The sequence below is a fragment of the Peromyscus californicus genome, unplaced genomic scaffold (genome assembly GCF_007827085.1).
Source record: "Peromyscus californicus insignis strain IS unplaced genomic scaffold, ASM782708v3 Scaffold_6__1_contigs__length_162567912, whole genome shotgun sequence".
Taxonomy (NCBI): domain Eukaryota; kingdom Metazoa; phylum Chordata; class Mammalia; order Rodentia; family Cricetidae; genus Peromyscus; species Peromyscus californicus.
The window spans coordinates 97,534,294-97,560,254 of NW_026294584.1; the positions used below are offsets into that span (position 1 = coordinate 97,534,294).

The 25,961-nt window shown below is 47.4% G+C and overlaps 1 pseudogene; it reads right to left on the reverse strand.

Moving 5' to 3' along the window:
* Positions 1 to 25,961, reverse strand: LOC128099702 (uncharacterized; annotated as a pseudogene).

A 25,961-nucleotide genomic window follows, 5' to 3' on the forward strand; every position in this document is an offset into this window, starting at 1 on the left:
CTACATGTATTTTGTCAGTTCTTTTAAGGTCATAGGAACAGGAAGCAAAAATTTTCCTAATGAGTCACTAGCGGGAGGTTGATAATGAGTGAAACTATTCCCTTTTCCACCCTTGATTCCTGGACCTGTGGATACTGGCTATGGAAGAAAACATACCATATATTGGATGCTGATGCAAAGCCTTCTGGAGAACCCTGCCCTAGCCCTCCAGGCTGCTGCCACCTAATCAGCATTGTAACTGTGTCTTCCAAGGGCCAGCTGCTTCAGGATGGTGGGGGAACATGGTCAGACCAGTGGATTCCATGATTGTGGGCCCACTCTCACATTTCTCTGGCTGTGAAATGAGTTCCTTGGTCAAAATCAATACTATTTGGAATATAATGATAATGAATAAGGCATTCTGTAAGTTCTTGTATGGTGGACTTGCATGCCAAAAGGCAAATCTATAACCAGAATAAGTATCTACTCCTGTAAGAACAAATCGTTGTCCTTTCCACAAAGGAAGTGGGCCAATGTAGTCAGCCTGCTACCAGATCGCTAGCTGGCCGCCCTGGGGAAGGGTGCCCTATTTGGGACTGTGTTGGTCTCTGCTGTTGGCAGATCTGGCACTCATCAGCAGCTGTAGCCAGGTCAGCCTTGGTGAGTGGAAGCCTGTGTTGTTAAGCCCACGTACAACCCCCATCTCTGGCACCACAGCCACTTTGTTCATGGACCCATTGGGCAGTGACAGGGATGGCTGGGGGAAGAAGCTTACTATCGACAGAACAGTCATCCTATATACTTGATTATTGAACTCCTCCTCAGTGGAAGTCACCTTTTTATGAGCATTGACATGGGACACAAGGATCTTCACATCTTTTGCCTATTTGGAGAGATCTATCCTCAAACTTCTTCCCCAGATATCTTTCTCACCAACTTTCCAATCATGCTCTTACCAAGTCCCTGACCATCCGGCCAATCCATTGGCTACAGCCCATGAATCAATGAACAATCACACATCTGGCCATTTCTCCTTCCAAACAAAACATATGATCATGTGAAATGACTGACATTCTACCCACTATGAAGATTTCCCTTCTCTGGTGTCCTTCAGGGTTGTCCCAGAAAGGGGTTTTAATGCTGCAGTTGTCTACTTCTGGGTTGTTCCTGTGTAACACGCAGAACCATCAGTAAACCAGGCCCTAGTCTTCTCTTCCTCAGTCAACCAGTCAAAGGTTATGAGGCTATAGGTGCATCCTTGACAGCATTGCAAGGGGAGTAGAAACCATAGGCATTTAGGCAGCTTCTTCATATAACTTACTTGTACCTTTGGGACCTGCTTAGGCCCAATCACGTGTATACTACTTCCATTGATAATGCATTGATGCTGTCCACTTTCTACTTTATGACTTGGTGGGTCAGATCACACCCAGCTCCTGATGGGCAGCTCAGGTAGCATGGTAACCTGGTGACCCATTGTCTAATGTTCAGTTTCCACTTGGGCCAAATAACAGTTCTAGAGCTGACTCTCAGAAAGAGAATAGTTGTCTGCAGAAGATGGTAGAGCCTTGCTCCAAAATCCCAAAGTTCTCTTCTGTGATTCACCTATAGGGGCCTGCCAAAGGCTCCCAACAGCACGTTTGTACACATGTATGCAGACACACTCCTATGTATGTGCATGCAAAGGTCAATGCAGAGTGTCTCCCTCAATCACTCTCCACCTTATTTTATTTATTTATTTAATGCCAAATGCAGTTTATTGAAGGAGGGAGGAGGTCTTAAATACAGGCTTACAGCACAACGGGAGAACCCCGGAGGGCAGAAGTTCCAGAAGTTCGCTAATGATGTTTTACAATCTTGCATCTAAGCTGTTAACGCCCATTATGCAGGATACACAGACAAGGAACTTCCCACACCCCCTTCAGGAGGGTGGAACCCGGCAGGGAATTAGCATAGGGAGGATATCAAGGTCAAGGTCAGCAAGCAAGACAACAGTTACCCAAAACGGGGGCCAGGGCCCTACAGGTCCCCCTTTTACTAAAAAATGAGCTTCTGACTTAGGTTGCGTGGGACATCAGCAGGTCACCTTACCCATCATGGAGACGCCTGCCCAGGCCACACAGGCACTCTGTCTTAGGTTGGGCTCCACCTTATTTTTTGAGATAGGGTCTCAGCAAAACTTTCTTTGAGCTGGAGTAGCTAACCAACAAGCCTATGAGATTCCCCTGTCTGCACTTCTCCGCTCTGGGCTATGGGTACTCACTGTGATGTGTGGCTTTTATGTGGGTTCTGGGCACGTGAACTGAGGTCCTAATGCAAGTACATCACCCACTGAGCCATCACCCCAATAGAGGGAAAGTGATGGGGACTGAACTTCTCTGAGGCCCCCAAGGGCATAGGGCACAGATGTTAATAGAAAGTTCTGGAATTTGGACATGAGATTGGGGCTACAGATGTACAAACCACCACCTGTGGCCAGAGGCTGAAGGCCTGAGTGTGGGTGAGGGGTGAGGAAAGTTAGCGAGAAACCCCATCGCGGTAGTCTCTACTCTCAGGGACAGACAACCGTCTTCTAAGAGCAAAGTCCACAGTCCCAGGTGGCAGGAAATTGCCTCCTGTAGCGGCTTTCCTAGGTTCTGTGAGACACAGCATGACTCGGTTTCTTCAAATCTTGAACTGATGAAATCGGGTTGTTTTAATTACCGGTTGCCTGTTACTCCAGGCAGTTTCTCGAGCAGCCATGCAGAACAACTATGCTAAGTATTCAAATAGGCAGAAGACACGTTGTTAACATTAAAGATTCAGTTGAGCGCTAAAAAAAAAAAAATGACAGTAAGGACCGGTTCAAGCTTGAATAGTATTAGAAAGTCAAGGGTAGATGTGCAAAGGCCCTGAAGGTGACACATGAAAAATGTCAGGGATAGAGGGCTTGAGTGTGGGTTGAAGGTTTGAAGGGCCGAGTGTGCTTACCCAGCATGTGTGAAATCCCAAAGCACTGCCTGAGCCAGATACAGTGGCACATGCCTGCAATCCCAGCACTCAGAAGGTTGAGACAGGGGTGTGAGAAAATCAAGGTCATCCTTGACCACATAGTGAATAATGAGCTAGCCTGAGCTACATAATACCCAGATTTTAGAAAAAAGAAGGAAAAAATGGTGGCTGTGAGCTGACCTGTGGTTTCCATTTCTTCTCTCTGCACCCCAGATTCCTACGCCATAAAATACTAATAGAGCTGAAGGGTTTTTTTTTTTCCCTTCCCTGAAGCCTTGAGTAGAACCTTACAGTGCTTCCAACTCTGGGAAGGAAAGCCTGATGGTTACTGTTACTGTGAGGGACATGGTAACAATAAAAAATGGTTTTGTCGGGCTATCCTAGCTCAATGCCCTCAAGCATTTTCACATCCTGGATCCCTTCCTTTGGACCCCACATGCCCTAAGTGGCTCTCTCCCATTTGCCTTCCTTGGAGGTCTGTCCTCAGTGGAAGAATGTGAGAGCCCAGACAAGTATTCCAGACACACACAGTCCCAGTGCTCTTAGGAATCAATAGATTGGCATGCTGGTTTCATGAATCGGCTCTCATAGCTTAATTAATTAAAGATAAAGCTACAGATGGATCTGCACTCAGTGTGCTGACAGACTCAATTCCTAAACTCAGAGACCCAGACCCTGAGCAGAGGCAGTGTGACTCCGTGAGGTCTCTCAGAGGAGCCAAATACTCACTGTGTGATGCCTTTGGCAATAAGGCTCCTCTAAGTTTTCTATCTGAGAGTGTTATAATATAGAGATGGAATGATGTGGACGGGCAAATCCCTGATCCTAACTAGACAGAAGGAAAAGCCATAAATCCGGGGAAGCAGCTCCCCTACTGGTTAGATTGCCAACTCTTTGTGTAGTCTGTGCTGAGGATAGTATTTGGTCCTGGTCCACTTTCAATTAACTCTGATCCTGGAAATTCCATTTGTGTCCTAAGCTGATTAAGTATGTGTTCATAGCTGTCTGTCTCCCCACTTTACAGTGAATGTAGTAGTCCCTACTCTGCCATTGACTTACTAATCACTCTTTTTGTTAGCAGATAATGATTGGACACCTGCCTCGTGAGAGCCACCAAGACAGGCACAGTGGTACCTGGGGACACAAAAATAAAGGGCTTGTGCCTTTTAATGGGGGAAAACAAAATTGAAATCAATTGCACGAGTGTACTTTGCCACTATGACAAAATGTCACCCATTGGGAAGTGTCAGCAATAGTTCTGGAGGCCAGCAAGTCTAGAGTCAAAACGCGAGCTGATTTGCTTTTCGTTCAAAGTGAGGACCTCTTCCTGCATGTTTTCTGACTTTACCTTCACAGGAGCCTTTCTTTATGCTTTCTCAGAGAGAATGAGAGAGATAGAGAGGGCTCTTGTTCTCCCTTCATATAAGGCCACTAATCCTACAGGACTGAGGTCCTACCCACACAACGCCTCATCTAACCTTAATTACTGAAGTGTAGAACTTATCACCCAGTATGGTCACATTGGGGGGTGGCGATTCAACACAGGAACTGGAATGAGAGGGTCCACAGGCTGCAGGGGCGGCAGGTAATTCATTAATACACTACAAGGTGCTCCGAGCTGCAAAGGAGACAAAGGACACTCTTTCCGGTTGGCTTCTGTGCGATTTCCTCCATGTTCTTTGCCCACTGTAGTTATTTTGTGGGGCCCATTTTCAAAGTTCGGGCGTGGCGCAGAACAGTCTCCCACCAACTTGCTTAATTTGTTCTTCTGAACTGTCTATTCTTTCCCATGAACCTAATTCTCAGCCAAACCTGGAAGCATAGCTCCCCGTTGGGATAAAAAAATTGATCCCAGCAGCTCCTGCCGTGTGAGCATCCGGTGGAGAAGCTCGTGAACTTCTCATTTGAGAACCCACGGGGCCTCCGCTGTGTCCCAGCCGGCCCCTGAAAAGAGTAACCAGGGCAACCATGGTCCCTGGAGCCTGCGTACCTGCGCTCTTGCTGCAAGGTATTGCTCCTTTGGTGACAACTGGCTTGTTTGGTTGGTGTTTTGGTTTGGTTTGGTTTTGATTGCATTCCTTGTCTGGGGAACCTCGGAATAAATCCATCGTGTCCTGGACTGGAAGAAGTGCACCTTCCTTCTACTCAGTGGGAGTTGTTTATCCATTCAGAAGGCGCTTCCGTTGTGGGTGTTGGGGGCCCTCTCTCCTCTCTCCTAGCTTCTCTGCGATAGTAATCCAAGGGGCTGTAGACTGAATTGTGTCTCCCCTCCCCCAGAAAATATTCAGACTGAAGTTTAGGTAGGAAGCATGTAATTTGCTTTTTTTTTTTTTTTTTTTTTTTTTTTTGTTAATCTTACAGCGGGCTACAGTTAAGACATCGCCTGGCATCTCAGAAGAGACTTCGGGGCCATTTTCTTTCAAACCACCATACCAGTCCATCCTCCTTACTTTATCTCCAAGGCCAACATTCTTGTCCAAGCCATCACTGACTCTCTTTTGGAGCGCTCCAATTGGGATTCCTACCTCATCTCCAGTCAGTCTAAGCACAGCAGCTGGAACAATCCTCTCAAGATATGAATAGCAGGCTGGGGAAAGGCTCAGTGATTAAGTGTTTGCCACCCAAGAATGAAGACCTACATTTGGACCCCCAGAACCTACTTGAATGCCAGGTGGATGTGACAGCCCAGCTGCAGTTCCAGCCTTGGAAGGCAGAGACAAGGGATCCTGGAGTAAGCTGGCTAATGAGACAAGCCATATCAGTGAGCTCTGGGTTTGATTGAAAGACCCTGCCTCAGTAAGTAAGGTGGACAGACGAGCAACCGAGGATGATTCCAGACATTAACCTTGGGCCTCCACATTCAAATACGCCCACGTGTGTTTCCTACTCACACACGTGTTTCCACACTCATGCAAAACAAGCACCATGCACAATGAAAATACAAACAGTAAGATACAAATATAAACCTTTAATCTCTCAATGCGGGCCCCCCACCCCCCAACACACACACACTTCACACAAAATAAAATCCAGGCTTCCAACCACTTCTAACATCATCTCGGATGTTCCTCTTTGCTTGCCGTACCCCAGCCTTGCTGCCCTCTCCTTCCTTAGACTCGTCACTCGTTGTCTACCCTCAGAGACCTTGTTTAGCAATCTCTTCCTGAAATGGTGTCCCACCAACCTCTTTTCAGGTCATAGGCAAAAGCGGCTTTGGAATATGCCCTCACATTCCTTGGATTTATCTTATCAAAAGGTATCGTCTAGCACCTCTCCCCTTGACGGTGCCCCATCTTGAGTAACTTCACAAATAAAATGCCGGGTGATTTCTAAGACTAAAAGGTGCTGTGTGGTTTCTATGTGGCTCTCTCTTGGAAGACCCATGCCTACAACTCAGCCACCATGCTGTGACACAGACACAAAGCTGCCTGCCGGTGTCTCAATTGACACTCTCTACCTGAGACCCTGTCAACCGGCCACTACCAATGTCAGAGCCAGCCGACAGTCCGCTGGGCAGCTGGGTGGAGGTGTGCGGACTGTGGAGACAATGAAGAAGACAGAAAAGAGTCGAGAGGTCTGCCGGTCAATGCCGGACAGCCTCGAGTTTATTTCACAGTCAGCTTGTATACAGTCTTGAAGGACAGAGGTAGAACAATGCACAGCGCAGGCATTCAACCACTATCTATCCTGCCTTGCGTCAAGGAGCAGGTAGTTTCATTTTCTAGCTCAATGTACCTCCGGCTGCATCAGCAGCCTGCATCTAGCTAGATAGTGTGTTCCTTTCCATGTGCTAATCAGGACTTTCTCACAGCCCTGGAGCAAACAAGCTTGAACTCTATTGACTCAGAATAGACTTCAGATTCAAACTGGGAAACTGAGTCAGTTGTGGGCTCCCACACACCAACTACTAAACTTACAAGGGGATAGCCCTCAGATGTTTCCCGTTGCCCCTTCAGTTGACTCTGGGTGGACCAGATGTTAGACCCCAAAGTTTAGGGTCTCAAGTGGGCGCCCCAAGAACCCAGACTCCAGTCCAGTTGATGTAACAGCACGAGGTTTTTATTGAAGCGACTGTACAGACGGGCTACTCTTGTCCTGAGAGCAAGAGTCGCATCTTACTATAGCCACATGGGTGCTTTTAAAGGAAAAACCCATAAAAGCCATAAGATTACAATTCACATACAATTTCGTTTCACAAAATCATGGTCTGATCACAGAGTGAGTACAGTCACGTCCGCATGTACATTTTTTTTCTGAAACCTCAAGGGGGGGCAGGGTATCAGGGCGGGAGTGGAGTTTACACAAAGGTCACAGTGGTCCTTTCTGGAACACTTGCAACTATCCCAGTCACAGTTGAGCACATCTCTTAACAGAGATCTTTTTACATTGTTATATTGTTATAGGGGTGGTTGAATAATGATTGAGTCAGCTTGCCCTTGGAACTAGTTTTCTTTTTAGTTCCTTATTCTCCTGGGGCTTGGGGGTGTAAGCCTGAAGGGTTAGGGTCTTTCACAGAGACACTCTGTCTCCATTCTCCCTGCCTGAGTTGAAAATTCATGGAGGAAATAACCACCATGGTCAAATGAAGTCATTAAGTTTGGGGGCGGTTTGCTACATAGCAATAAATATCTGGAACACAGCCAATGAGTCCCCATCTCAGAACTGCTCTCCCCCACCATCCTATCTAATTTCTCCCTGGCTTCAGCTACAACCTACTGTCTCAGTTAACCTCAGCACTGAGCCTGCTGCCTGGCAAACAGGAAGCACTCGAATATTTGTAGACTGGCTGCACAAATGAATGAATCCTCTTGTCATATTAGCATCATTAATAGGCTGGGAGTTTGTTTAATAATGCGGTGATAGTAGCAGTCACCATTTCAAGCCAGATACGGTAGTGCCTGCCTGTAATCTAACACCTGGGAGGTAGAGGCAGGAGGATCAGGAATCCAAGAGCACCCCTGGTTACATAGCAAGTGTGATGCCAGTCAGGTTACATGAGACCCTATCTCAAAGAAACAGAACAGAGGGGACTAGAGAGATGGTTTGGCGCTTTAGAACACATGCTGCTCTTGCAAAGCACCCCACTTCAGTTCCCAGCACCCATGTCCAGTGGCTTACAACCCCCTGTAACTCCAGCCCCTGAGGATCCTCTTCTGGCCTCCTCAGAAACATACACACAGATGCACACATACATGTAAAATGAAAATAATGATAACACTTTAAAAAAAAGAAACAGAACAGAGAGAGGCACGCGCGCTCGAAAGAGAGAGAGAGAGAGAGAGAGAGAGAGAGAGAGAGAGAGAGAGAGAACCAATTTTGAGAAAAAGAAGGGTAATGAGTAATTATGAAACAAGCTTCTTGGTTATTGATGCCCAGAGATGTTGAGCAGACTCAGTGAGCTCTGGTTAGAGGCCAGATGACCAGAAGATGCCGGGGCCTGGGTTGGTATGCTCTAAGGATGCTAGTCCCAGACCCACATAGCAGTCAGCCTGTCTTATTTGTTGGGAAGTAAGCAAGCACTCTTCCTGCTGTTGGTCATGCCTGCCAGAACATGTCTTTCCGAGGTGAGCAGATTTTCAGTGTGGGAAGCTGAAGACTGCAAGGGATTGGCCTGGAGAAGTTTCAGAGAATTGTTCCTTCTACACTTGGGCCCGGTTGCTAATGACAGACTTGTCAGGCAGCTGAGTTTCTAGCTGGTTCCTGGGGGCCCTTTTCACTGATGCGTGGTTTCCTTGGTGACCGGATAGCTGCTGTACACACAGCAGCTTTTTTGGAGACACTTGACTGGTTCTGATGCTAACTAGCCCTGACAGCTGTGATTGGGATAAAAAGACAAAGGGTCTCTACTGGCTTTCTCAAATTAAACATTCCTTCCATGCTCCTATACACTGTTTCAGACTGGGGAACTGTCTTGGGCGAGGATTTCCTTTACCTTGGAAACTGATGTGCTGGAGATTCCAGCAACATTTCTGAGACTGGGCTCCTTGAAACATCCCATGAGGGAAGCTGCACCCTGGCATGATTCTCAGGTCATGCCTTCAAGAGCACGTATTGGTCTTAGGTCTACTGGTTAGTCAGGAGTAGCTAGGAAAACAAGAGTGGCCTAGCTTACTTCAAGAAAAAGGATTTAATCTAGGCTGTTGGTTAAGCCGGCACTGGAAAGGCAAAGGGGAAAATCAAGATAAACAGAGGCCTGGGGAGATGCTCATCTGGGAAAGTGCTTTCCTTACAAGCATGAGAATCTAAGTTAGATGCCCAGAACCCACAGCAAAAGGGGGGGAGCACCCACAGAGGGGCTCTCCCACATCAGAGACTCCATCGACCACACCACATGTTCCAGACAGCCATAACAGGGCAGGCACTCCAATCTTCCAGAAAGACTACAGATTGCAGGCAAGGCTACGGGGGAAGCCAAGAGAGCTGAGGACAGCAGAGGTGACAGGTCCACGGAGGTGACACAAAGGGCAGAAGGTGACCAGACAGCCCTGGACACTGTGAGAAGACCATGTATGATCAGATACAAAGACTTCCTGGGTGTGTGACCTGTACCATCACACAGGCTCTCAGCACCAGGAAATTATCTTAAAGTGTGTGTGTGTGTGTGTGTGTGTGTGTGTGTGTGTGTGTGTGTGTGTGTTGTGTGTGTGTGTGTGTTTCATGTGCACACATGTGCAAGCACATGACTATGTGGCTGTGGATGCCAGAGATCAACCTCAGGTGTTCCCCGGTTACTTGCTGCCTTGTTTTTGTTTTGTTGTTTTGTTTGTTTGTTTTATAATCTTTCTTTACATTTATTTCTTGTGTGCACATGTGCTCAGAGGTCAGAGGACAACTTGCAGGAGTCAGTTCTCCCCTTCGAGCACGGGGGTTCTGGGAACAGAACTCAGGCTGCCGGGCTTGGTGGCAACAGCTGTTGAACCATCCCCAAGGCCTCGCTTTGCTTTTTGAGACAGAGTCTCTCGCTGGCTTCGGAAACACCACAGGCTAGAAAGGCTAGCCTGGGAGAGCGCAAGATTCACCTGTCTCCACCTCCAGGGTGCTGGGATGACAAGCATGTGTCACTGCAACAGGATGGGAATTATGAAACTTTTTTTTTTTTAAAGATTTCTTTTAGAGCTGGAGAGATGAGTCAGCAGTTAAGAGCACTTGCTGTTCTTCCAGAGGACTTGGGTTCAATTCCCAGTGACCACAAGGCAGATCACAACATCTCTAACTCTTGTTCCAGGGGATCTCACACCCTCTTCTGGCCTCTGTGTGCACTACATGCACGTGGTTGGTACACAAATGTACATTCACACATACAGGCAAATCACTCATACACAAAAAATAAAAAAAAATTTAAAAAAATCTTTTTAAAAGGTCTATTTGTGTGTGTGTGTGTGTGTGTGTGTGTGTGTGTGTGTGTGTGTGTGTGTGTGTGTGTGTGTAGTTCCTGACAGAATCCAGAAGGTGTCAGGTCCCCTGGAGTTGGAGTTACAGGTGGTTATAACCCAGTGTGGGTGCTGGAAAGTGAACTTAGGTCTTGTGCAAGTGACCTAAGTGCCCTTAACCACTGAGCCATCTCTCCAGCTCAAAATTTGTTAATGTTTCAATCAAGGTCCTTGAGCGTTAGTTTCACGCTGGTCTCTGTCCTGGCACCACCTGCCCACTGTGAATTCCTGAAGGCTTCCTGGATATGCCAAGAGAGGGCAGAGCCAGCTGACCGAGAGGTTGAGGGCTCGTAAGGAAAGGCATGTGTGTTTTCCCACAGTTGTTGGCTGAAATTTAGCTGCCTCTTAAAGGGGCCTGTGGGTGGCAGCACCGCCCCCCCTCACCTCACCCCCACCCCGCCCCCACTCCCCAACCTCCCTCCTGACAACATGTTTATCCAACACCCACAAACATGCCTGCACATACACACCCCGCACACACAAGCACACACAGAAATCAATGGATTTTTGAAATAGTTTGACCTTGTTCACAAGTACAAACGCACACAGAAATCAGTGGACTTTTGTAATAGTGTGACCTTGTTCACAAGCATAGGGAACACTATTAGGGAGTCTAGAGTAGAGACTTGAGACCTTTGTAGTGCTGGGTACTTGACACCCACTTTATTTATCTTGAGACAGAGTCTCTCTATGTATCCCTGGTTGGCCTAGAACTCACTATTTAGACCAGGTGGAACTCAAATTCACAGAGACTCTCCTGTCTTTGCCTCCCAAGTGCTGGGATTAAAGGCTCACCACTCCCGACTATTTTTTTCCTTCTTTTTTTTTTTTTTGAAACAATGTCTTATGGAATCAGGCTGTCCTTGAACTCAGTATGTAACCAGATAAGGTTACTTTGAATTCCCAATTCTCCTGCCTCCACTTTCCAAAGGCTGGGATTGCAGACATGTACTCCACACCCTGCAGCACCCACTATTATTTTAGTCCTCTAAGTGGGTCAAGGAGATAAGAAATTATTAGCCCAGTTTTACCAAGAGACAGTACAGCCTAAGTCACGTACTTGCCTCCTTCGGAGCAGGCAGCCATCAAGTTCCCACCAGATTCTAGATAGGTTAAAGCCAAATCAGCCAGGGGCTATGACAGTGTCCTCCTGCAGGACAGAGGGGCCCAACCAGCAGTTAGGCAAGCCTGACCAGAGGCAAGCCGCTGTTGATCAAAAGTGACCTGATGCAGAAGAGGCTAGAGTTGAGGGCAAGACTACAAAGCCGGACAGTGGTGGTACACTCCTTTGATCCCAGCACTCAGGAGGACCTTAGGAACACATCCTCAGGTCATACAGCCTGGCCCTCTTCCAGCCCGATTTCTATTTCCTGTCTGCCACAAAATGAACGGAGCAGTCTCAGCGGCAGGTTCCTGTAACCTGGAGCCGCCTGCCACCTATGCCTACCCCTCCATGATGCATCCTGCCCTAATTAGCTTTAACTGTCAACTTGATGCAGCCTAGAGTCACTTGAGAAGGGGTCTGAACCGAGTGATCAAAAGGCCTAGATCAAATTGGCCTGTGGGCATGTCTGTGGGGTCGTCTCAATGGTTAGTTGATATAGGGGGGCCCAGCCCACTGTGGACAGCACCATTCCCTGAGAGGTGATGCTGGGCTGTAATAAAAAGCTAGCTAAGCCAGAGCCCATGAGCAAGCTGGCAAGCAGTTCCTACCCTGACCCTCCTCCCTGAAGATGCTTCTCATCGGGCATTTGACCACACACAGCAACAGCAACAAAAAAGTAACTAATACCCTAGCCTAGCTGGTATTTCCACCGGTGTGTTTGAAAGCTGCCTCGATTTGTGACTTTCTTTGCTCCGTGACTATAAAAACTTAATGAAGCCTTTTCCACATGGGAGGACATTATTTGGGAAAACCCAAATCCATGTTCATAAGCCATGGTCACTCCTGCTTGGCTCAAGAATAAACCATCTCTTATTCCCTGTGAGGTGAGAGCTGTATCTTTGCTCAACAAGCCTGGGGTAGGGTGGTGGTGGTAGGGGTCACTTTAGATACACCATAGCGGATTTGGGCTTCTAGAGCAGTTTGTTTGTTGCATTCCCGGGGGAGGTTGAGGGGAGGAGAGTTATGTGGGATGAGATCAGGGGAGAAAGCTCAGCATTCGCTGTGAGGTAACTCACTGCTTGTCCAGCACTCAAGAAGTCCTGGTTCAATCCACATAAACCAGACATGGTTATACATGTCTATAATCCTGGGACTCAAGAGGTAGCGGAAGGAGGATCAGGAGTTCAAGGTTAACCTCAGCTATACTGTAAGTTTAAGGCCAGCCTGGGCTACATGAGATACTGTGTGGGGGAAAAAATAGCTCAATCTGAGGATGCCTATGCTGTAAGAAAGAAGCCTCTGGGCTTCCTGCTCATGCTAAGCAGGGCAAGGCGCTGGCCCCAATGGTCTGAAGCCTGGGTTCAACTGTTTGGACTGGCCACTGCCCAAATATGGGTGCCTGCCAGGAAGTCAGGGGGCTGGAGAACTCTTTTTTAGCTTCAAAAGGTGGTTTTGATCTCTGACCTCATTCACCTGGAGAGACGGTACCAGGGGGGATATACCGTCCCAGTCTGTGGTGAGTGGTTGCTCCTTGTCTTCTGGCAAGCCTTCCTCATCCAATTTACAGGCAGGAGTCAGCCCTGAACCATAGGCAAGAACACCTATTCCTGAGGACATGAGAAATGAGTCACATCAGAAAACAGCAGAGCTCAGAAGCCCCTGCCACTGGCAGGGATGCCAGTCCCAGCCAGCAAAGCCCCTGAGCATCCAGGAGAGGGCTGAGGTGCACAGGCACATCTTCCTCCCAGCCCGACCTCTTCCCATGCAGAGCTCAGACAGGCAGTCAGTGACTGCTTCACAATGAGCCTGAAGGACAGCAGCTTTCCCTCCAGTCAGAGAGACAATTTACGGCCATCTCTTTAGACCTTGAGCTCCCTCTAGAGGTAGATTGGAACTTTGTCTGTGTGTGTTCACATGTGGACACGTGTTCATGCGGAGGCCAGAGACTGATGTCAAGTATCCTCAATTGAGCTCCACCTGTTTTGTTTTTAGACAAAGTCTTCCATTGACCTGGAGCTCACTGGTTGAGCTAGACTAGCCAACATGCCCCAGGCGCCCTCCTATCTCCACATCTCCAGTGCTGGGAATACAGGTTCGAATTACCTGGCTTTTGTATGGGTGATGGAGACCCGAACTCTGGTCCTCACGCTTGTGCGACAGACACTTTACCCACTTTAGCAGCTGAGCCATCTTCCTAGCCGGTAGATTTGGGGCTTTCGAGGGTCATCTATGCAGAAGTGTGAAGAGATATAGGGAAGAGGCAGCTAGGAAAGAGGCTGCGGTGAAAAATGGCGTTCCTTCATATCAGCTGAACTCTGTAGCTGGGATACAACCTCCCTGAGCTCGCCCACCTTCCTGAAGCAAGAGCTACACCATCCGAGGAGAGGGAGTGACAGGAGCAGGGAGGAGGGACTTGAGAAAGAAAAGGGGGGGTCCAAGGAGAGGAGAGTCCAGGGGCCCTGTGAAAGATCAGCCTGGAGTCCACTGGGTGATCTGCCTGCTCTCGAGACTCCGAGCTTCCCAACGGGGTGTTTCTGCTCTTTGCTTTTGGCCCTGTTAAATGCCTATTTTCACCTTTCTGAGCCTTTGGGGGTTTTGTCACTGGGAGTTCAATTCTTTAACTTTGGGAACCAGCCTAGCACCTGAACAGCAGGCACACAGCATGAGCAGTCCCGTTACATATCGTGACAGGAGAGCCCAACAGGTGGGGGTGGACTGAAGACACCCACCAACACACTGCTTCCTGCCTCTCCCTCTAAAAGAGCGGTTCTCAACCTGGGGGCCGAGACCCCACTGGGGTTCAACCACCCTTTCACAGGAGTCGACGACCATGGGAAAACACAGATATTTACATTACGATTCATAATAGTAAAAAAAAAAAAATCACAGTTATGAAGTAGCAACGAAAATAATTTTGTGATTGGGAGACGGGGGTCACCACAACATGAGGAACTGTATTAAAGGGTGGCAGCGTTAGGAAGGTTGAGAACCGCTGCTCTAAAAGGGTAAGTCAGCTCTCTTACAACTTGTATCTCTCCTCTCCTGCCTTGTCCATGTCCCATCGTCCCCACCCCCCTTCCCTTCCTAGTTTCAGTTTTTCTTCCCTCCACTTCCCTCTTTTCCATCCCTCTTCCCTTCAAACATTGTCTAACCTTAGGAAGCACGCATGGCTTTAAACCAGTCTATTTGTTTTAGGAATCTAAATGGAAAAAGATCTCGTAGTATACAAGACTAGGGCGGTCTCCTGCCTTCCGGTGACTCAGCCACAGGGGTTGTCAGGGACCAGGGACAGTGATGCAGTGTCCACCAGACGCCATCGGAGGGAGCCTCTGAGACAGAGCTACCGAGGATCCCAGCGATGCCACTGTGACGCCACTTGCCGCCTGCAGAGGCGCCATCTCTCCACATCTCTGGGCCAAGGGTTGCAGATGGGGTGGGAGGATGGGGCACTCAGGCTGGCAGGCCTGGGGTGCTCTCCTCTCCGACAGCCGGGCTTGGAAAGTGGTAGGGCCCCAATAGGCTCTGGACTGGAGCCCCTTTCTCAACTGCCTCTGGTCCATGTCCTTCCCTGGGGGTTCCCGCTCCATCATGAATAATGTGTGAGTAAGGGCTCAAAACTAGATTTAACCCGATCTCTTCTCTGTCGCATTCCTTGCATCCGATTGTTTGTGCAGCAACCATATACTCACCTCCTGGGTAATATATACAAACAGAATAAAACATGCGCGCTTTCTCAATATTTTCGCTCTATGGCCCGTGAGCAAATGCCCTCCAGGCAGCATTGGGGCTTAGAAACGTGTAGACCACTGCCAAGAAAGGAGACAGCTGGTGCTGCCGGAAGTAGACTGCAGAGCTGGTCTCCTAGAACGACTCTGCAGCCTCAGGGTAAAGCCATTTCGAGCACCACTTAGCAGTGGGGAAATACCTATTCAGAGGCCCCAAGTGCCCGCCTTCCCAGTTCCCAGGGTTAGCAGGAAGTTACAAATGGTTCTGGCATTCCCTAGTACTTATTAAGATGGAAAACATTTGATAAAACACAGTAGATGTTTATCCCTCACAGGACCCAAGGTCCAGGAGCCGCTGGGGAATCAAAATTTCTATTTATTTCAATGCTCTGATTGTGTTTCTTGCCCACTTGCCCTGGAAATGGGCGCTCAGCCTGGAAGACTGAGCATGGAGTGAGAACTGTGGTTATTGCTGACCCGGGAGAGGCCAAGTCAGCTCCTGAGCACCCAACAGGGAAAGTCTCAATCCCTACTTGCTCAGGCTTGGGCAGCACCACACACTGCATCTGAAGCAGCCTTTGTGATAGATAGTTCCTGCCTGCTGGCTCCCAGCAGCTGGACCACATCCCAGAATTCCCTAATCTTCAGGTAAATACTCCCACAGCAGATGGGGCTTACAAATAGCAGAAGAGGAGCTCAAACACCCTTGTTTTTATAGCTCAGGACGACAGACTTGGAAGACGCTTTGGAGATGGTTAATGGTCCCCAATGAAACGACACAGAAAAAATGGAGGAGTTTCAAGAGTGAGGGGGATTAGGTGATTAGGGAAGTACCCCCAGAAGGGATTAGTACACTCTGGGCTGGACTGGCAGAAAAGAAGATGCTCAGCTCCTCCCTGCCCCTTACTCCCTCTTTCTCCATCTGGTCTTTTGTATATGCTCCTACTGTATGATGCCATCCCCAAGCTGTGACCCAGCGGAGCCCTTTGGCAGGTGTGGTCACTCAATCTAGCTGCCAGAACTGTTTGCGAAATAAGCTTTTTCTCTATATGAGGTTTCCAGACTCTGGTACTCCATTACAACAATGGCCACCAAGGTGATCTTCAACGGTGAATGTTAGCCCTGGTCCAAATCATCCCTCTTTCAAAATCTCGGAGATAGTTCTCAAAAATGTTTGCAAACGTAGGTAAATGAAGTTCAGGGAGATGGCTCAGTGGGTAAAGAGTATGCTGTGTAAACATGAGAACCTGAGTTCAAATCTCCAAAGCCCTTATAAAAGCCAGGCACTGTAACCCCAGTGTTGGGGAGTGGAGACAGGAGGATCCTTGGAGCTGGTCAGCCAGTTTAGCTGAACCAGTGAACTTCAGGTTCACAGAGAAACCCTATCTCAAAAAAAAAAGACACCCCAACATCAAGCCAGGGCCTCCACAGTGCCTGTTCAAACACCCCAGCACATGCATACACCATGTACACACATGTGAACACACTCACAGACACACCACACACCAAAACATGCAACAAAAACACTACTGCCATCAAAAAAAGAATATAGTAAGTTTTTAATCTTATTATATTTTATTTTGTTATATTTTATTATTGTCTCTTAGAAGCCTATTCTTTCCTGATGACAGAAAGGGAGCCATTCCAGATGAGAGAAGAGGGAGAGAAGATCTGGGGGGACTAGAGGTGGGGAAATGGCAACCAGGATATATCATGTGAGAAAAGAATCTATTTTCAATAAAAGGAAAAATATAATGAATTACCTGAAATTCCACCATTCAAAAACTCAGAACTAGTTTGCTAATACTCCAGAATATAGCCACAGTCATTCCGCCTCAGGGCTTGTCCCTTCCGCTCTCTTTAGCTCAGTGCCAGGATGGTCTTCAAGTGCACACAGCAGGCCTACAACAGACCCGGAGAGCGCTCAGCAGTTACGGAGAGCTCAGCAGTTACAAGCATTGGCTGCTCTTGCAGAGGACCCGACTCTGGTTCCCAGGACCACTGTGGGCAGGTCACAATTGTTCCCAACAGCTCCAGAGGGTCAAATGGCCTCTTTTGGACTTTACAGGTCCAAAAGAGTCCACTCTACGTAGATGTGGCACACATACAGACATGCACACAAACACATACATAAATAAAAATCAGTCTTTCGGGAGTGGATCGCAATGCATTCTATGTACCAGGCTACAAAGGAGCACCTGATCAGTTAGCTCCCAGAGGTCAATGTGGGTTGCTTCCTTGGAACAAATGCATAGCAAACAGCTAGTTAATAGAACATACTGTTGGAAATAAAACGAGAGAGTAGCAAATTTAAGAAAAATAGTAATGAAGACAAAGAAGGAGGATGAGACAACATACCAGAAATCATGTTTAGACAACATACTGGAAATCATGTTTAGCCAACATAGTGGAAATCATGTTTAGCCAACATAGTGGAAATCATGTTTAGAGCAGCCTAAAATGTGTATTCCATAAATAGGTGTGAATCAGAATTGCTAGACCTTAGAAAGCAACAAGGATCCAGACATTTGTAACTTCAGAGATAGCTTTCAGTGTGAGTTTGAGAAAGTGAGACAAGAGCAAGGGAGCAAACAAGCGAAATAATAATAATAATAATAATAATAATAATAATAAAAAACAAAGCCAGGCAGTGGTGGCACACACCTTACACCCCAGCGCTTGGGAGGCAGAGGCAGATGGATCTCAGTGAGTTCGAGGCCAGCTTGATCTACAAAGTGAGTTCCAGGTCAGCCAGTGCTACACAGAGAAACCCTGTCTTGGAAAAGCAAGATAGATTACGGATCTTGATAGCGGGCAAGTATGTTCCTGGTGAACCTCCTCTTTTGTTAAGAATTCCGCTTGTGATAAAGTTCTCTGCCCTGCACCTCCATCAGAAGAAAGGTTTCTCAAGGACTTCATCATGGTTCCAGGGGGTTAGAGTCCGTCACAACAGGGACAGCATGGCAACAGACAGCCATGAAGCTGAGAGATCACACTTCCAAAGACTGTAGTCTCAGTGGTCCAACAATGGCTGTCACACAGCCGAAAGGCCAGTGCTCTGGACAGTTGTTCTGACCTCGGGACTAAACGTCTCAGTAGTCCCAATCTGACACTGGAGTCCTGGGGAATCCTGGAGGGCTGCTGCTGATCTTCAGTCTACATTGGAATCCTGAAGAGTTGATTTAGTTCTGGCTGCAGCAACAGTGTAAATAACTTGTCAGTGAGAATGGGACAGCAGGCCAAAAGGAAGGCCTGCTGCCGGCCCTCACCCGTAGGCTGCACCAGAAGGTGGGTCTTCCTGCCTCACAGGAGTGCCCAGAATCTTGGGGTTTAGTTGTTTCCAGATACAGCAGAGGAAACCACCAAGATTAGCCATTACAAGGGCTCAAAGCCATGGTGTTGGTGCAGCCAGTTGAGTGAGTCAGGGTCCTAGTACACCCATGAGAAAAAAGATGGGATACAGAGTGTACACAAAATGAGACACTTGTATCTACTAGAAGCAGTGAAATAGATATAAACACAACAAAGTCTGTGGGCCTTTAGATGTGTTAGACTGACAGGATCGCTCAGTGGGTAGAGGCACCTACCTATGGATCTAATGACTTGAGTTTGATCCTGGGACCCACATGATGGAAGGAGGAAACTGACTCCAAGTTTCCCTCTGACCTTCACACACACACACACACACACACACACACACACACACACACACACACACTTAATAATAAACATTAAAGAATCCTGCTTGGTGGGTGTAGGCAAGGAGAGGCTTTTAGCTAACGGTCTTGTACATTTTTAAAGCATCACAAGGGGCCCAGGGCCGACAGTTTAGGGGTAGAGCATATGCCTAGCGTGTGCAAGACCCCGCCTTTCCCCATTTCATTAGAAAAAAGAAATAAAGAAAACCAGACACTGCACAACACAATGATGCTTCATCCAGACGCGAAAAAAAATGAGCTGGCCTCAAGCAGCAAAGACTGGCAATTGGGAGGGAAGAACCAGAAAGGAGAGGCTCAAAGGGGAGTAAGAAAACAGAAAAGCAAGAAGGGTTTGTGCAAAGACTAGAAAATTCTCTGAGCAGGGGGAGTGCCTGTATTTCAGCCTTCTGCACCTGGGGCCCAGCTACAGAAAACAAAACAACAAAGAGAGATAGAAGGAGGCTGGGTGGCAGCAGGCAGAGGCTGGGAAAGCTACTTCCAAGCTGTGAGCAGCTTGAGCAGAGACAGCCTGCTTGCTTGAAGGAGTCATTTTTCCTTGGGTGGGATAAAGGATGTGGGACTGGGCAGGGGGGGCAGTCTGAGGAAGGGGTGAGCATATGCTAGCTGGGACACTGAGAGCCTCACAGCATGGAAATGTACCGTAAGTTACGCTAAAAAAGTAAAACCTCCCCACTCATCCAGTGTCAGGATCTGTGGGGAGCTGTCTGTGCCCACCCTGGAGCCTTCCCTGCAACCCTCATGGGAAGTAACAAGTAACAAGCTTTTCCCTCATGCTGCCAGACAGACCACAGTGACCTGGGGAGAGAGGTGCCCACACTGTGATGAGCAGTATGGCTGATTGCAGACAGGACCAAGCCAGATGAAACACTCAGAGGCCCAGAGTGGAGACTCTGCTCTGGAAAGCCAAACAGGCTCATGACCTGGAGTGGTGGCACGTGCATGGGATTCCCGCACTGGAGAAGCGGAGGCAGGGGGATCAGTTCAAGGTCATCCTCAACTCCTGAAGTTTGGCATGCACTTCACCAAACAAGGCTGGAAGGAAGGGAAAACAGGATCCATGCATCAACAACCTAACCCCGTCCCACCTAGATTTTGGACTCAGATTCAGAGTAGGATACAAATTCCCCCTCCACCCGTGTGTGTGTGTGTGTGTGTGTGTGTGTGTGTGTGTGTGTGTGTGTGTGGATCAGAGGACAACTTGTGAGAGTCAGTTCTCTTCTATGGTGGGCTCCAGTCTTGCCTATCAAGCTCTCCTCTCTAAGATTTATTTATGTGTGAGTAATCTGTCGGCTTACATGCCTGCACACCAGGAGAGGGCACCAGATCCCATTATGGATGGTTGTTAGACACCATGTGGTTGGTGGGCTTGAACTCAGGACCTCTGGAAGAGCAGACATTTTAACCACTATGCCAGCTCTTCTTTCCACTGAGCTATCTTGTCAACCTTACTACATTTTTAAGGCAATGTACAGTTAGATTGTAAAACACACACACACACACACACACACACACACACACACACACACACACACACACACACAGATCTTAGCTGTCTTTCCTCAGCTGTCCACCTTGTTTTCTGAGGCAGGGTCTCTCAGTGGCCTGGAACTTGCTGAGTAAGCTAAGCCTGCTGACCAGTGAACTTCAGGGATCCATCCGGGTCTGCCTCCCCAGCCCTGGGGTCACAAGTGCATAGCACCTCATCAGTCTCCCCATTGCTCAGCTCCTCAGCTCTCCTGTCACCTGTCTAATCCAGGTGCTTATAGTGGCTCACACCTGTGCTCCAAGTTCTTGGTAGGATAAGCAGGATTGCCACAGGTTCATTGTCAGCCTGGTCTACACAGCAAGGTGCAGGTCATACCGCAGAGCCGACACTTCTTGGGGTGGATTCAGAAGGCTGGATCCATTTGCTCCCCGGCAGAATGGACGACGGCTGTTCACTTGGTTCTGTGTGTGTGACTGTATCTACCCCCGTTATTACCTTAACAAATCCCTGTTACTCTCTGAAACAGACTCCCCTGGATTTTTCATAATAAAACTCTGCACTTTTTCCTGTCTTTAGTGCTCTGTGTTTCACGGATGATTAATGTTGGGTGCACATGAACACCAGGCTGGTCCTTTTCCAGTGCTTGTGTAGGGCACAGCATCAGAGGCTACTTGACTTAGACTCCATTTTCATCATTTTAATGCAGAAAATGTGTCTTATGGTATTGTAGTGGTGACTCGGTGGTTAAGAGTGCTTACTGCTTTATCACCATAACTCCAGCTCTGCAGAGAGCCATATGTCCCTTCCGGTATTTGGGGACATGGAGTTTCCCTTGGACCTGAAAACTCACACACATAAAATAAAAATAAATTAAAATAATAAACTCCCAGTGATAGCCCCTAAAACAATAAACTCCCAGTGCTAGAAAGGGTTTAGTAGAGTCAGGGTTGCCAACACTAGGGTGCAGGGATATGCTTGTTTTAGGAGGTTTATGGCCTGTGTCAGTCTCTGGGGTTCCAGCTAATGGTTCATCCTCAGGTTCCTTCAAGGCCTTACATAGGAATTTAGCTACCATGCTAAGCTGGGAAATCCAGATTCCAGAAGTTCCTCCATGACCAAGTTTTCCCTCAGTTGTTTTATGGCTGGCTTTCCAAATAAGGAACATCCTTGCAGTGACTAGAAAGGCTCCTATGTTGGAGGTTAGCATTAAGACACAGAAATTGGAACTTTTGAGGGAGATTTGGAACTTAGAGGGGGAAACATTACATTCACATGAGGCTAGTTTTTGAAGAGTTAGAATATGCAGTCTTTAAAAAGATCTTGAAGGACTAAATTTAATTTCTCTCTTAACCATGTGGGAAAATACAACATAAAACCACAGTAGATGGAGAAAGCAGTCCTCACTCCACCCACAGTCTGCTGGTGCCTTAATCTTGACTCACCAACCTTCAAAAACACAAGTAATCAATTTCTATTTTTTTTATAACTTACCAAAACTCATGAATTTTTGGATATAAGGAAGAAAACAGATGCCTGGATATGGCTCCATCACCCACAGCTCTGGGAAGAATGATTTGCTGTATAGATAATTCTGGTTGACTTTTTGTTTGTTTGTTTTTGTTTTTCAAAACAGGGTCTCTCTGTGTAGCCCTGGATGTCCTGAAACTGACTCTGTAGAACACGCTATTCTTGAACTCAGAGATCCGCCAGCCTCTGCCTCCCAAGTGCTAGGATTAAAGGGAGGGGGGACCAACCACTCAGCAAATTTGTTTTTCTTGCTCATTTTCAATATATCAACTATCAACTCACTGGGATAATAAGAATGATTATTTGAACGAGAGCGCAGGTGCCCATCAGGGACTCATATGTTTGAGTTTTTTTATTTGGTTCTAAGATATTGTTTAGTAAGGATTAGGAGGTGTGGCATTGTTGGAGGAGTTATGTCACTTAGGATGGGCTTTGAGGTTTCAAAAGTGCATGCCAGGCTAAATATCTCTCTCTCTCTCTCTCTCTCTCTCTCTCTCTCTCTCTCTCTCTCTCTCTCTCTCTTTCTCTTTCTCTTTTTCTCCCTGTCCGGAAGAACAGGGTGTAAGTAAGCTCTTAACGCATTAGCACCATGCCTGCCTGCTGCCATGTTCCCTGCCATGACAGTCATGGGCCAACGCTCTGAAACTGTAAGCAAGTCCCCAGTTAAATGCTTTTCTTTTACAAACTGCCTTGGTCATAGTGTCTCTTCACAGCAGTAGAACAATAACCAAGACACTGGGTGACTTAGCAGACCCAGTCTGGTGCTGGAGTCCCAGGAAGATCCTAAAGAGCTTCCAGTTTTCAGTCCACACTGGAATCCAGAAGAAGTGGGTTCCAGCACTGGCCAAGGAAGGCTCAGACTAGATGAACTTGCTAGTGAGAGTGAGGGCAAGCAGACAGAGAAAGCACAAGCTTCCTTCAGCAGGCTGAAGGTGTGGGCCGGATGTAGGGTGGATCTACCGACTCATATGATCCAGAATTAGGGAGAGACTCCACCTCAAATAATTCAACCAAGGAAAATTCCTCTCAGGTGTGCCCAACTGCCTGGGTTCCAGTTAATTCCTAATATACTCAAGTTGACAAGATTAGCCATCACAGCCTACCAACGTCAACCAGAGACCACCATTCATTTCTGAATAGTCTGAGTCTAATGAGAAAGGAATTGACTTTCTTGAGTGTGTATATGATGAGCTTTATAAGTAGATAGTTATTAAAGTGTTAGGAAGCAAGTGGAAAAGGAACCATGCTGCCTGTCCACTAATAGATGAATATCAGTGTCCACAACCCACTGAAGGACAACACTCTGGAGCCTGTTGCTGGCATGACCACCATTCCTTCTTTTATTATTAAAGTGGAAAGTATCCTTCTTATGGTTTTGATGGCAGATATCCCACAAAGAATCATATGTTTGAAAGGAGTCACTGTTTGGGGAAGGTGTACATCTTAGGAATGAGGCCTTGCCAGAAGAAGTCGGTCACTGGCAACAGGGGAGAACTGGATGTAACCAGCCTCCTCAGGTTCCTACTGCCCTAGATCCCTGCTTTTCCTGCTAACATGCCATCCCTATCCTTGAGTGCAGAAACTGAGGAAATCAGCATGATTTGTGCTAAGACTTGATTAGTTTATCTTTTGCTGGGATGTCACAAGAAGCCATTGTGAGGAATGATAGACATCTGGCCATATACAGAACGCACTAGGGCTGGTTTCTGTCCATACAGTGTGGTAGCTGTCGGTTGGTGGATCTCCACACTGGTGAGCTCCACGAGGACTCTGCACATCTGTTGAACCTCACCAGAGTGAGTTCCCTTCTGAGCCCATGGCATTTGTGGCTTTTCTGTTTATTTATTCATCTATTGGTTTCAGGAATGATTGTCCTTACTCTTACTTTTCTTTATAATCTCCCACTTTATTTTATATTCTTCCTTGATCTCTCATTTTCACTTTGAATTTTCCCTTTCCACAATTACAAAACTCAGGAATCAGATGTTGGGGAGAAAACCTGCTAGATGAGAGAGGCCGAGAAGCAACCAGAAGACCTTCCTTTGTGACCAGAGACCCAAGGAGAAAAGTTTCTCTACACTTGTCCTAAACCAAAAAGACCCAAAATCTCTAAGTCCCTCCCTCCTCCTTCCTGGGCATCTCTCTATCCATAGTCCTGGTTCCTCCTTCCTCTCTGTGGCTAATTCCTGTCAACTAGTTGCTGGCTCCACCCTGTGACCCAAGGTTAATTTTATTACCAGTCTCTAAGTTTCTCAGTGCCATCAGATATCCCATAATACTTTCCTGTTTCTTTTTTTCCAATTGAGCTCCTATATAATGTACATCAGCTACCCTGAAGTACTCCTCTCAGGCTGGACACAGCGAGTTGTATCATATCTAATTGTGAGGGGTGTGTGTGTGTGTGTGTGTGTGTGTGTGTGTGTGTGTGTGTGTGTAGTGTGTATATAAGTGTGAGTCTGTGTCTGTGTCCTGCCAAGTCTCTGTTGAAGCATCAGTCACAAAACAAAAGTATTAAGATCTGAGGACTCGGCCGGGTGGTGGTGGAGCACGCCTTTAATCCCAGCACTCAGGAGGTACAGGCAGATCTCTGTGAGTTCGAGGCCAGCTTGGTCTCCAAACTGAGTTCCAGGAAAGACACAAAGCTACACAGAGAAACCCTGCCTGGAAAAAAAAAAAAAAAAAAAGCTGGGCGGTGGTGGCCCATGCCTTTAATCCCAGCACTCGGGAGGCAGAGGAAGGTGGATCTCTGTGAGTTCGAGGCCAGCCTGGGCTACAAAGTCAGTTCCAGGAAAGGTGTAAAACTACACAGAGAAACCCTGTCTCGAAAAACAAAACAACAAAAAAAAGATCTGGGGACTCACAAGCACTAAAGACTTGCCACACAACAGAACATGTGGCCTTTAGAAAAGGGCTTTGATAGACTGAGTTCATGCTTTTCCTTGACCACGTGAGAATACATACAAAGTACCAATTAGAGTTAGAAAGCAGCCCTGTTACACACTCAATCTGTTGGTATCTTGATCTTGCTTTGCCAAACTCCAGATACACAAGCAACCGATTTCTGTTGTTTTTAAGGGACAAACTAAGACATTTTGTTTGAGAGCAGAAGGCCTAGGGTGCCAGGATAGGGCTCCATCTCCTACACATGTTGTCTATAGGGTTCTGGCTGACAAGTACTTTCTTGACCATTTTGAACATATCAGGCCACTGTCTTCTGGGATCCTGGACTTTGGTGAGGACTCTCAGGAACAATAGGGACCATGAGGCAAATGGTGTCAACTTTCTCTCAGCCCCACAGAAGTTAGTCCTAAGTCCTGGGGTGCCATGGAAAACAGTATTTTCTCACAACATCCCAATGTAGTCAGGAGCTGTCATCCTATAGGACCCATCAATCTGAGTTAAAGAAAAATAAGTTGAATTCTTTGAGAGTAGACATGATGAGTTATTACAAACTTGTCACCGAAGGCTAGGGTCCAAATGAAGAGCAAAACACTCTCCACCTACTAAGGGGAGACTATCAGTCTGTAACCGAGGCAGGGCCAATGCTCGGGAGCCGTTGTCATTCTTATGACTCCTTGTTTTATTATTAAAGTGGAAGGGTCCTTGTTAAGGTTTGGGTGTCAATGCCCCACCAAGAATCGAGTGTTTGGACACTGGTCCCACCAGGTGACACCATTTGGGGAATTTTTGGATCTCGGGAAGTGGCCTAGCAGGAAGAGGTGGGTCACTGGGCAACACTGAGGACAGCCATTTGAGTGTAACCAGGCTCCTCAGGCCCCTACTGCCCCACTGGCCAGACCAGTGAGCTGTGCCGAGCCCTCATTGGTCCATTTCTTGCTGCGATGTCACAATGACAGACACTTGAGCCCTCACAGCTCTGGCTGAGGCTGCCTCCTGTCCTCACAGTGCAGGAGCTGTCGGTTGGTTGGAGAGGTGGTGTTCGGCACTGGTGAAAGAAAGAGTCGACTTGGACTTTCGGGAGCTGTTGGACCCCGACAT